The sequence below is a fragment of the Lipotes vexillifer genome, unplaced genomic scaffold, assembly GCF_000442215.2.
Source record: "Lipotes vexillifer unplaced genomic scaffold, Lipotes_vexillifer_v1.1 scaffold366, whole genome shotgun sequence".
Taxonomy (NCBI): domain Eukaryota; kingdom Metazoa; phylum Chordata; class Mammalia; order Artiodactyla; family Lipotidae; genus Lipotes; species Lipotes vexillifer.
In genome coordinates this window covers 2,032,977-2,045,845 of record NW_006780143.1, presented here as the reverse complement: position 1 = coordinate 2,045,845, position 12,869 = coordinate 2,032,977, and the positions used below count along the sequence as shown (strand labels likewise).

Below are 12,869 nucleotides of genomic sequence, written 5' to 3'. Positions count from 1 at the left end.
TTCCTGCTGGGGGCCTTTGAGCTAGCTGTTCCCTCTAACTGGCTCTTGGCATCATGCCGGCTCTTGGACATGCCGGCTCTTGGCATCATTTAGGTCACAGTTCAACTGTCCTCTGAAGGAAGAACTTTGCCGACCACCCTACTGAAAGTAGCATGCTTTGCCCTCACCTAGTCACTACTCCATTACTCTGTCTGCCTGAAATAATTTTGTTTGTCTATTTGTTCACGTGTTTACAATTCAGAATATTAGCTCTATGGAAGCAGGGACCTCCTTTTAGTTCATTGCTTCAAGTCCAGGACAAGAAGAGTGCCAAGAAATGTATGTTTGTGGAATGAATTAATGAATTAAATAGTCTACATCATGTCATTCCTGAAGTTGGTAGAATACCATTATTGAAATTTTATTGATAAGGGAAACTGGGATATAGAAAAATCGGAGGGATACTTAACTAGCATTAAAAAAACAATGCTTTATTAGTACTCATTAAAATCATGGGATGTTAGAACACCAGCACACAAAAGGGTGTTTGTCTCCTTTAGCTCAGACTCTTTTATTTTACAGATGTGAAAACTAAGACCCTGAGATTCTGGGAGTGGCTCAGTTCTCACAGTTACTAGCAGAGGGGGGCCAGCCATACACCTCCTGATCTCTACCTCATGAGTGTTGCTTAATATCTCACCATGAGTCATGGCTACCGCCCCACGGATTGGGCACAGCACTGAATATTAGGATAGCAATTTGCCCTAGATTTGGCAAAACCATGGGAAATGGATTGAACAGATTTTCCTATCATTTCTTAAAGAGGTAGTAAATCAGGATACTTCAAGAACTTTAGAGAACAGCATCTGAACACATTCCTAAGATTCTGCAAGGTGAATATAGAGAGAAAATTGTAGCTTTCCTTTCTGCCTATTGCTTTCCTAATGTCAATAGACTACTTGCTTCAGCCTGCGTTAGAATGTCATAAACAGGATCCACATCTACTCACGTAGTCTGTACTGTCAGAGTCACTCAGCACCAAGGAGGATATTCTAGGTGAATTTCCCTTTGAAAGGGCAGTAGAAATAAGACAAATAAAAGAGATGGTTCATCATTACTATGATCTTGATGAAAATGTGAAAATTCATCCTGGCAAATTAAAAAATCTATTACAAACTCATGCATTTTGCATATGTATTCTTTATTTCTTTGCACTTGTAAGATTTTAAAACCTGGAAGAAAAGGAAGAGTGAGAAAAAAATAGTCTTAAATTTAAAGTTCTTAATTAAACTAATAGGTTTGCATTTTACTCAATGAATATAAGTTTGATTTTTTTTTAAAAAAAAGAAAAACAGGTTTGTTAGGAGACAATGAATGTATTTCAGAAGTACTTCAGTGATTTTTATTAACATAGAAATTCGGATGTATTCTGGAAACCAGTTTGGTAGAGTGTTTCAAGATTTTGAACATGTTTACTCCCTTGGCTCAGTAATAGAACTTTTAGTAATTTATCCTGTCTTAAGAATCTAGCCTAGACAGTGGTCTCTCACCATCTTATTCTACACCTCATCATTCACCTTCACAGACCACCAAAGGGGCTATTGCCCACACTCTATACTCAAGGTCTTTTCTGATTCCTCATCCAAGTTTACCAGTCTCTAGGATAAGATAAACCAATCTATGCTAAGGTATGCTTGATCATACAGCTACTTTTCCAAAGATCAGTTGCATTCAAATAGGGTAGTCCAGATAGCATATGCTTTTTTCAAAAGGAATTTGTGGGACAATGTTCATAAAAATGACCAGAGGAGATGAGATTGTGTCTTTTGGCCCACCTATGGTGGGGCAGGACCTGAAGGTGCTGGGGAAAAAAAAAAAAAAAAAAAAAAAAAGAAATCTAGCCTAGAGAAAAATCTAAAACTCAGTTATTTTTGCAAAAAGATGTTCATAACAATACTGCTTATAATAAAAAAAAGTTGGACATTACCTAGTATTCAAATATAGGTATAATTTGTGGCAGGCCCATTTGATGTATTTTATGCAACTATTTAACAAATTAAATATTTAAAAGTTTTTAAGTGATAAAGCAACACAAAGCTATATATAGTATATAATCTCAACTATGTTTAAAAAAACATACAAAAGACTGAAAGGAAAGAAGCTAAACTATCAATGGAATTTATCTGTGGTTTTGAATAATAATTTTAATTTTTTCTTTGTATTTTCACTTTTTCTACTATATGCCTATAATAACAATCAGAAAATCAAGTGACTTCTTAGCAAAAGAATACAGTGAATGACTGTTTGCAGATGACATGATACTATGCATAGAGAATCCTAAAGATGCCACCAGAAAACTACTAGAGCTAATCAATGAATTTGGTAAAGTTGCAGCATACAAAATTAATGCACAGAAATCTCTTGCATTCCTATACACTAATGATGAAAAATCTGAAAGAGAAATTAAGGAAACACTCCCATTTACCATTGCAACAAAATGAATAAAATACCTAGGAATAAACCTACTTTGGGAGACAAAAGACCTGTATGCAGAAAACTATAAGACACTGATGAAAGAAATTAAAGATGATACCAAGAGATGGAGAGATATACCATGTTCTTGAATTGAAAGAAGCAATATTGTGAAAATGACTCTACTACCCAAAGCAATCTACGGATTCAATGCAATCCCTATCAAATTACCAATGGCATTTTTTACAGAACTAGAACAAAAAATCTTAAAATTCGTACAGAGACACAAAAGACCCTGAATAGCCAAAGCAGTCTTGAAGGAAAAAAACAGAGCAGGAGGAATCAGACTCTCTGACTTCAGACTACACTACAAAGCTACAGTAATCAAGACAATATGGTACTGGCAAAAAACAGAAACATAGATCAATGGAACAAGATAGAAAGCCCGGAGATAAACCCACACACCTGTGGTCAACTAATCTATGACAAAGGAGGCAACGATATACAATGGAGAAAAGACAGCCTCTTCAATAAGTGGTGCTGGGAAAACTGGACAGCTACATGTAAAAGAATGAAATTAGAACACTCCCTAACTCCATACACAAAAATAAACTCAAAATGGATTAGAGACCTAAATGTAAGACCAGACACTATAAAACTCTTAGAGGAAAACATAGGAAGAACACTCTTTGACATAAATCACAGCAAGATCTTTTTTGATACACCTCCTAGAGTAATGGAAATAAAAACAAAAATAAACAAGTGGGACCTAATGAAACTTCAAAGCTTTTGCACAGCAAAGGAAACCATAAACAAGACAAAAAGACAACCCTCAGAATGGGAGAAAATATTTGCAAATGGATCAACGGACCATGGATTAATCTCCAAAATATGTAAACAACTCCTGCAGCTCAATATTAAAAAGCAAACATCCCAATCCAAAAATGGGCAGAAGACCTAAATAGACATTTCTCCAAAGAAGGCATACTGATGGCCAAGAAGCACATGAAAAGGTGCTCAACATCACTAACTATTAGAGAAATGCAAATCAAAACTACAATGAGGTATCACCTCACACCAGTTAGAATGGGCATCATCAGAAAATCTACAAACAACAAATGCTGGAGAGGATGTGGAGAAAAGGGGACCCTCTTGCACTGTTGGTGGGAATGTAAATAGATACAGCCACTATGGAGAACAGTATGGAGGTGCCTTACAAAACTAAAAGTAGAATTAGCATATGATCCAGCAATCTCACTACTGGCCATATACGCAGAGAAAACCATAATTCAAAAAGACACATGCACCCCAATATTCATTGCGGCACTATTTACAATAGCCAGGTGATGGAAGCAACCTAAATGCCCATCGACAGACAAATGGATAAAGAAGTTGTGGTACCTATATACAATGGAATATTACTCAGCCATAAAAAGGAACGAAATTGGGTCATTGGTTGAGACGTGGATGGATCTAGAGACTGTCATACGGAGTGAAGTGTGTCAGAAAGAGAAAAACAAATATCGTATAGTAATATATGTACGTGGAACCTAGAATAATGGTACAGATGAACTGGTTTGCAGGGCAGAAATTGAGACACAGATGTAGAGAACAAACATATGGACACAAAGCAGGGAAAGCCGTGGGGCGGGGGGTTGGTTGGTTGGGGGCTGGTGATGAATTGGGTTGGGCAATTGGGATTGACATGTATTCACTGATGTGTATTCTCCAAAGAAGACATACAGATGGCCAAGAAGCACATGAAAATCTGCTCAACATCACTAATTATTAGAGAAATGCAAATCAAAACTACAATGAGGTATCACCTCACACCAGTTAGAATGGGCATCATCAGAAAATCTACAAACAACAAATGCTGGAGAGGGTGTGGAGAAATGGGAACCCTCTTGCACTGTTGGTGGGAATGTAAATAGATACAGCCACTATGGAGAACAGTATGGAGGTGCCTTACAAAACTAAAAGTAGAATTAGCATATGATCCAGCAATCTCACTACTGGCCATATACGCAGAGAAAACCATAATTCAAAAAGACACATGCACCCCAATATTCATTGCGGCACTATTTACAATAGCCAGGTGATGGAAGCAACCTAAATGCCCATCGACAGACAAATGGATAAAGAAGTTGTGGTACCTATATACAATGGAATATTACTCAGCCATAAAAAGGAACGAAATTGGGTCATTGGTTGAGACGTGGATGGATCTAGAGACTGTCATACGGAGTGAAGTGTGTCAGAAAGAGAAAAACAAATATCGTATAGTAATATATGTACGTGGAACCTAGAATAATGGTACAGATGAACTGGTTTGCAGGGCAGAAATTGAGACACAGATGTAGAGAACAAACATATGGACACAAAGCAGGGAAAGCCGTGGGGCGGGGGGTTGGTTGGTTGGGGGCTGGTGCTGTGATGAATTGGGCAATTGGGATTGACATGTATTCACTGATGTGTATAAAATTGATGACTAATAAGAGCCTGCTGTATAAAAAAATAAGTAAAATAAAATTCTAAAACTCAAAAAAAAAGAATGCAGTGAATGAAATATTTAAAACTGTAGTTGGAATTAAATAAACTTTTTTACAGACGAATATATATATCCTTATATAATTTATATATATAATTTTTTTCTCATCTAAATAGCTCCTCTTAAGCAGAAAATCTTTGGCCAGAAATTACAACAAGTTAAAATTGAATAATTAATATTTATGTGTGTTTAAACTATTTATCTCTTGTGTTGCTTTTGCCATAAAACTGAGTTAGTTGATGGAAGCTAGAACAAGTCGTGCATAAATACTTCATTAGACAGGTTAGAGGATAGATTGCAAAGAGAAATGTTTTTTAGAAAGAGTACTTGCTGGAGAATCAGGACTTTGTGGGTTCTTTAGTGTGGTCATGTAAATATCTTTGCCTAATTTAACATTGTTACAACCTTTTGCCCCATAAGAGATTGGTACCTGGTTCAGGAAGGTTGTGATATATTCACTTTGTAACAGTAAATTTAAGATGACCAGGAAAAATCAAGACTCAAAACTAGTGAGTGGAGAACTCTATTGTTAATGACTTAAGTATAAACTTAGACTCCCAAGCAAAGCTCACAGCTCAAAGCAACCCCCGGCCATGTTCTCTTTAGGAAGACTGGCAGCAAGATAGTAGGTATGTGGCGGATCACTGTTCATGAAGTAGAGGTAGAAAGGAGTCTCTTTATATACGTCTAACCTTTATACTTTTATACTGTTTCATTAAGAAATGACAATATAATGCAGCAGCCAGGAGCATTGGCTTCAGAATCATTGGACCCAGTTTCTATCAATGATCAACAGTTTCTAACATGTAATCTTAGCCAAGCCACCTCTTGATTTTTTTATTTGTAAGATGAGAATAGTAATGGTCCAAAAAAGAAAAAAAAATCATCTTAAGTATCTGAACCAGAGGGAATTTAATTGATTATGTAGGTGAGGGAGGAGCTGAGAAGCCAAGTGGGGTCACTAAACAACCCACAGGTTAGCGATAGCAGGGAGCATCTATGAACCCTAGTCTGGAGGGCAATCTGTTGCAGACGGTGTTACTGAAGTCCAGGGGTTGAGGTCACCTGGAGGAAGCTGCAATTATGGTGACACTGGAGGCATGGAGGGGACCTCTTCACTGCTGGCGACTCTGCCTGAGACACAGAGAGAGGCAAGAAATACCCTGGCTTTCCCACCCTCCGCTCCTATAGCCAAACACAACTAGAAGCCAGCGCACAGGGAACCTGCATCACCCCTCTGTGATACAGAGCAGAGTGTAGGGCAGAGAAGGGCAAGGAGTAGCCCTAAAACGGGCACAATCCCCTACCTCAGAGAGCACTTGTGAAGGTTACTTGAGGTATGGTGTCTGCAGCATTTAGAACTGCACCTGGCGTATATATGCCCAATAAACACTACTATTATCATCATCCTCAATGCCATTTGCAGAGTGACAACATCTCTTTGTGAAGATATTTTATATATTGGATGCCAGGCGGTTATTTTTGGGATAGTTTCCTCTTTTCTGGGCTCTACCATGGCCAGGTTGCTAGTCATTTCAGCATTTTCAGTGTCTGGTCAGGCAGAGGTGTTCCATGTGACTCCCTCAGTCTCCTGTTCTAATCTGCCCCGTGCTGAGTTCAGGCAGAGTGACCAAACCTTACTCACAGACAACCAAAACTGAGCCATAGTCAGTTCCAAAGAATCTGAGCCATTCTGAGAACATGCTAAGTATTCATAATAACCCTATGGAGAGATCCTTGCAAATTAACTTTAAAAATTAATGATTTTGTCATATATTCTATCTAATCCCTTTGGCTTGAGTTTAGCTGTATCCTGCAAAACTGAAAGAAGACATATTTATTATTTCCTTTTGGTGTTTGCCATACCTTGATTTTAAAATTAATGAATTTAAGGGAGTCAGTAGTTTGACAAGATGCCTTAACAGGCCCACCAGGAAGAATCATAGCTGCTTCCTTGAAGCGTAGATACAAAATTAAAAAAAATCCATCTGGATAGATCTTGAGGCTTAGTCAAAGTGTCCTCTTGAGTTGCTTATGTTTGAAAACACACTTTTTATTGTAGCACTTTGCTAAGTCCTGGGAATTTCTCTCCTGAGAGATTTTTATTGGTATGAAAAAGAGCGGCTTTTCTAGGTTTTAAAGTATTGTTAGGCTTTTTCGCATTGGCTTTCCAATTATACTAATTCTCAGAAAGAACATTTATTGATCTCAAGGAGTTAAGGGTTGTCTGGTTTTCTCCAGTGCTCTATCCTTCATGTTTAAGACTAGATCTCAAATAAGTGATAATAAAGTATAATGACAGCTACCAGTTTTTGAGTACTTTCTCCCTGTCACTTATTGCTCACTTTGGGCTCATTCTGTCATTTTAATGTGGTGTTAAGACTTAAAACTTCCTCATGAGACAGATGTCTATTTTAAAGATTGAGAAACTGAGGCTTAGAAATTACAGATCTTCCCCAAATTCACACCGCCACGCTGCCAGATTCACACTCTTAATCACTATGTGGTAATGTTAGCACATTAATGTGAATGTGCAACAGTAAAGCAGAAATAGACAGGGAAGAGTTAAGGCAAAACACAATGCTTGAGGACCTCAAAATTATGGATTACTAAAATGCCAAAGCAGGAAATGAGCTTAAAGAACAGCTAGTTTAGCGTCCCCTTTTTATCACTAAGAAATCTAATCTCCAGCAAAAGAAAGGAGCCTTTTGATAATGAGGAAGACTGACCCCCAAGTATCAAGTCTCACATATTTCCTCTGTCTTCCAGGAACACAGAGTTATGACCATAACCCACGCTGTTTACAAGCAGAAATGAACATGACATTCGTCCTTTACTGTGTTCCAAAGAAGCCAACATCTTCTTATGGGTTGAAAATGTATTGATTGCATTTGCTTTGTTTGCTAGGCTCAGGAAAACAGGTATCTAAGGGAGAAGTTAAGACATGTGGGATCCACAAGTGGCTGCCTGTTGCTCTTTTCTGCTTCTAAATTCACACTGATCAAACGTTGATGTGAGGTAAAAGGCTGATCTGTGTTTGGTTGGAGAGTTTTCTGCAACATTACCATACATTCCCTGCATTTTTCAAGCTGGTGCCAGTTCTGAGTTGCACGCGTCTTCATCTGGTGCTACCCTTTTTTAGCTTAGCTTTGGCCTTGGCCCTCTTCACTTTCTTTAAAAGAGAGGGTGCTCTTTTAGAGGCAAGGCAATTGCAGCTCAATGATTTTGCTTGGTAAATGCTTGGTGTATGCGATCCTCCTCTCCATTTTAAGTATTAACACGGTGGCAAGGATGGAAGGTGCTGTTTTTCGAGTCTTTAAATGTCCTTGACTTTTGGTCCTCCTAAGGATCTTTCAGGAATTGTAACCGTGATGCCCATATTTGAGTCACAACACCCGGGGAGTGGTGGTGGGTTACTGACGGAGGCGAGGCAGCGGGTGGAAGAAGTGTGTGTGTGATGAGAACCCTGAACCTGGAGGAAGTCACAGCGACAGGAGCTCTTCCTTACTCTTCCAGCTCCCCCTCGGGTACAGAACATCCTTCAGAATCCAGCTGTAGTCACTTCCGGGAAAGTGAATGACCACGGTCACTGTGGTGCGGATGGAAAGCAGAAGGGCAGCAGGAGGGGCCCTGTGCTAAGAGACAGGAGGCCTGGATGCATGCCCAGCTCTGGAATATGCCCTGGGTAGACCACTTGACTACTTTAAGCCCAGTTTACTCTCCTGTAATACGATAGGAATTCAATGATCTTCGTGGCTCTAGAATTTTATTTTTAGTGTTCTCTAAAGCATGATCATAAGTTCAGCAGAAAAAAAAAGTCATTTCCATTCAGAAAAGTTTCAAGATGTTGCTCTGACTCACTAGGTGGTCAATCATAATGAAATGGGAGTCCGATTTCCCCTCAGTTTTGCATTTCTTTCGACCAGCCTGGTGCTTTCTGGTGTACTTGTGAGGATAAAAGAGCTCTGTAGAGAGTACTCTCACATTTACTGACTAATTGGCTGATAAAAGTAGTACAGGATTAAAAACTCATGGAAGTGCATAATACTGGAAAAAATTCTTTCTATTATATACGGAGGAACAAAGGATGGTGTTTGTGTGTTTATACCCCTTTCTGAGGACAAATCGTCCATATTATTATCATTTGTTTTTGTACATAATTGGGTGTTCCAACTCTTCTCTGAACTTGGTAACTTTTCATTATACTTCTTATCTGGAATGATCAGAAAACCCCACTTAAATAGTCACCTTCATCTGCAGACTTTATTTGGTCAGAGCCTGAACTTGGCTACAAATGAGGCTATCTTTGAGATGCTTGTTTGCTTTTTTTTTTTTCTTTTAAATGATGTAACTGCTTAATGAAAGCACATAATGGGGCTGTGTTCTGTTCTCTTCCTCCCCAATAACTCAGTCAGGAAATAAGCCTATTATGATTTCCTGGAGAGGTGGGGGGATTAAAGCTTCCCTATAAGCAGGGATTCCCTGAGCATAGCACTGTCTGGCTTTCTTCGGAGAGCTCACTGGCAGCCTCAGTGATGCTTGGTGCCAGCTCTTAGCCTGTTCCAAAGCCACATGCACGTTGATATAATCTTTGGTGGTTTGGGCTGGTTTATTATCTGTTCTACTGAGGTTTAGTTCAAGGCCTTTAGGGCAGGGATCTCCTGTGAGCTGAAATAAAAAGGTCTGATTTGGAAGAGATTCGATCCTGCCAAGTGGAAGTGGCACATTTCCCAGCACACATGCTGAGTTGCCTCGGAACACATCCACGCAGAACACAGACGTGCGTTAGGCAGCTCGCTGTGGAGGGCCTGTGCTGAGCACAAGCGGGGACTGAAAGACAGATGACTACCGTGAAATACCAAACTTCAAAAAGCACCTAGCAAGTTAGAAAGAAATAAGCCAAAGACACACAAAGAATATTATTCAGTCTAAATGTGACATCCTGTATGTGAAATGGTACAAGACCCACAGAACTGGAGAAGAGATTTTTTTTCCCAGATGGAGGAATCAGGGTTAGAAATATCAGATAAGCCAAATTAGAGAGGTTCTGGATACTAACGATGCTAAGTAGAGTAGACTTTGACAGGTGTCCTTTTTTTGACTGCCCAGATTCAACCCCCTTCCAAGTTTGGGCAGTTGTCTGTAATGTACAACCTTGGAGGAAGGCTGTTCTTACCTCTCTGTGCCTCTGACAACAAGATGCTGGGTATAGTCATGTGGCCCCAGCTCGACCAGTCAGGTTCTCCTGCTGGGACTGCCTGTGGAGCAAGTGGGTCAATGTCAGGGGACTATTAGAATTGATTCATTGTGTCTGTGGGATGTCCATTGGTTTTCAGTGGCAGCAGTAGCAGTATCCTAGTCATTATTCCTGCTACAGGATGGTTCTTGTGATTCTTACTTCTTGGCATACAAAGCGCCCTGGGTTTTTTGTGTGTGCCCATTTTCTATATATGGTGCTTTAGCCTCTCACTGATTCCGTGAACCAGCATATCCTTCCAGCAAACTTGCTTTTTCTGCTTCAGTGAGACAGTCCATTTCTGTTACAGTAAGCAAGAATTCTGACAGCACCTGAATGACAAGGGCTTTCATCATTTGTACTGACCCACCTGTTCAGCTTACCTTCTTTTCCCTGGGCACTTGCTCTCCTATATCTAATTGTATAACTCCCAACTTTGAAGGCTGAACTCAAGCATTTTGAACTTTTCCTGAGTTATCAAAGAGAGTTTTGTGCTTGCTGTTCCTCCATTTAGCGCCTCTTGTAATGATCTGTTATACACTGTATGTCTTTTTAAAAAAAATTCATGTCTCTTTGGCCACTAGATAGTGAATGATTTTTTTCGTAGGGACTCTATTCTCATTTTTGTACTCTCAGAGCCTGGTACAGATCTAGTTAGTATTAGATGCTTGTCACATGAATGAACAAATCTGTTTGCAGAGAGGGATGGGATGTTGGAACTGTGGATTTAAAAAGACTTAAAAATTGGAATAACTGTTGTAGGACATTTACTCTGCTGATACCTAGGATGGAATAAAGTGACATATAAAATGTGTGTGAGGTCCATCTGAGATTGAGTAGCATACATTTGTTTTCTACTTTTTAAAGTCAGGTTTATTTAGGTGTTATTTACTTCACTCTTTTTATTATATAATCCTATAAATTTGGACAAATGCAGTCATGTTAACACAACCAGAATCAAGATATTAGAACTGTTTGACCACCCCCCAAATTCCCTTGTGCCCCTTTGTAGCTAACATTTTCTTCCCATTCCCGGCTCCATCTGTGAATTTATATTTTAAGCAGTTAGTACAGTTCCACAACTTTCCAGAACAAGGTTTTATTCCCTTGGAAGGAGAAAATAATTGGATAGTAGATCTTTACCCAGGTATAGGGTTACCAGAATTAGCAAATTAAAATAGCACATACTTATACTAAAAATTGTTCCTTTTTATATGAAGTTCTAATTTCACTGGGCATCCTGTATTTTATCTGGAAACCCTCTCTTGGATGGATATGGCTGCTGTGGGAACTGTTAAAGTTGAGGTTAAGGGTGAAATTAGCAGACAGAGGAGGAAATAAAGGGAGGCATAATGGAAGGAAAAAAGGTCATGGTTCATCGACAACATCAACCCACCATTAAGAGACTTCAGGTCAACCCAAAAGGTGATGAGAGAATGAGATGTACTTACTTGTGTATGAATGATATATGCAAGACTGCTTTGGAAACGAAGGATCTTGGTGTTCCAGTTTGTAAACCAACGTAAGATTTTATCAAGGCAGCTCGACAAGCTGTGTTGTGGAGGAGGACAATTCAGAGAGCCATTACGCTCTCTGAAATAGGTGAACTGTGTTCTCTGGAAAGGGGTACGTGGTAATACGTGATAATTCTATCTTTAAGAAAATAAACTCTTCCTGAGTTATCAAAGGGAGTTTAGTGCTTGCTATTTCTCAGGATGACTGTGTCACAGAAACATACTTATAGTAAAATATTCTCATGATTCAAGTTGATAATAATTAAAATGACTAGTCTCTGTTTATGTTTCCATTACTGGGACAGGAGGGCTTGCAAACAAAGACAAAGAAAGATGTTTTTGAGTAGGTTCTTCTTACTCTACCTTAAAGAATAAACTATTTTAAAAGACTTTTGGCAAGTCCGTTGTTCATACTACCGATGAGTCTTACCTTTCTGTTTTAAAGCAAGCTTGGCAGGACAGTTACTTGGAAACAAGTTGCTGGTGTTTGGTCTGAGTGGTAGCACCTCGTGTCTGTACTTCTTCATTCTTTTCCTTGCTCTCAAAGCTAAGCTGTCCTGCGGGGCCACCTCCAACCTCAGAGCCCTGCCTGAGTGCCTGTACTGCTAAACTGGCTGATGCTAAATGGGTAATAGTTGAAAATGATTTAATGTGGTAATGCTATTAGTTAATGATCTACAAAGAGCATCTTTGTCTCCTGGGTTTAAAGAAGGTGGGAATTATGAGGGGCATAAAAAGAGGTGAGTTGGGATGTGGGGATCTTTGACTGCTCGTTGCATGAAGGGGACTATCTCTTCTCATCCTCACAGAACAGGCCCAGAAGCCTGGGACCATAACCGGATGTCCTTGGAGGTCATCTCGTTTAGTGGTTTTCAAACTTTTCTTTGGTTGTAAATGGAACCTATTTTTAAAGTTATATGAACTGTACAAATATAAAGTAGGCAGAAGCAGAATTGCTCCGATAGAAATGGGTATGGGGTCCACAGTTCCATTAATTCCTCCTTTTTTCCCCCCTCTGCTTCTTTGAGAAGTGTCAGAATCACTAAGGACTGAAGCAGGGAAAGTCACACACATGTTTGCAAGAGACCTAGGGCCCTCTTCTTCAGAGTTCTTGCCA

General features: G+C 39.3%; 1 protein-coding gene across 1 annotated transcript in view; it reads left to right on the top strand.

Moving 5' to 3' along the window:
- Nucleotides 1-12,869, top strand: part of PDE4D (phosphodiesterase 4D) — a 1,474,095-nt gene that overhangs the window by 150,311 nt on the left and 1,310,915 nt on the right. The gene's annotated exons all lie outside the window — the stretch shown is intronic.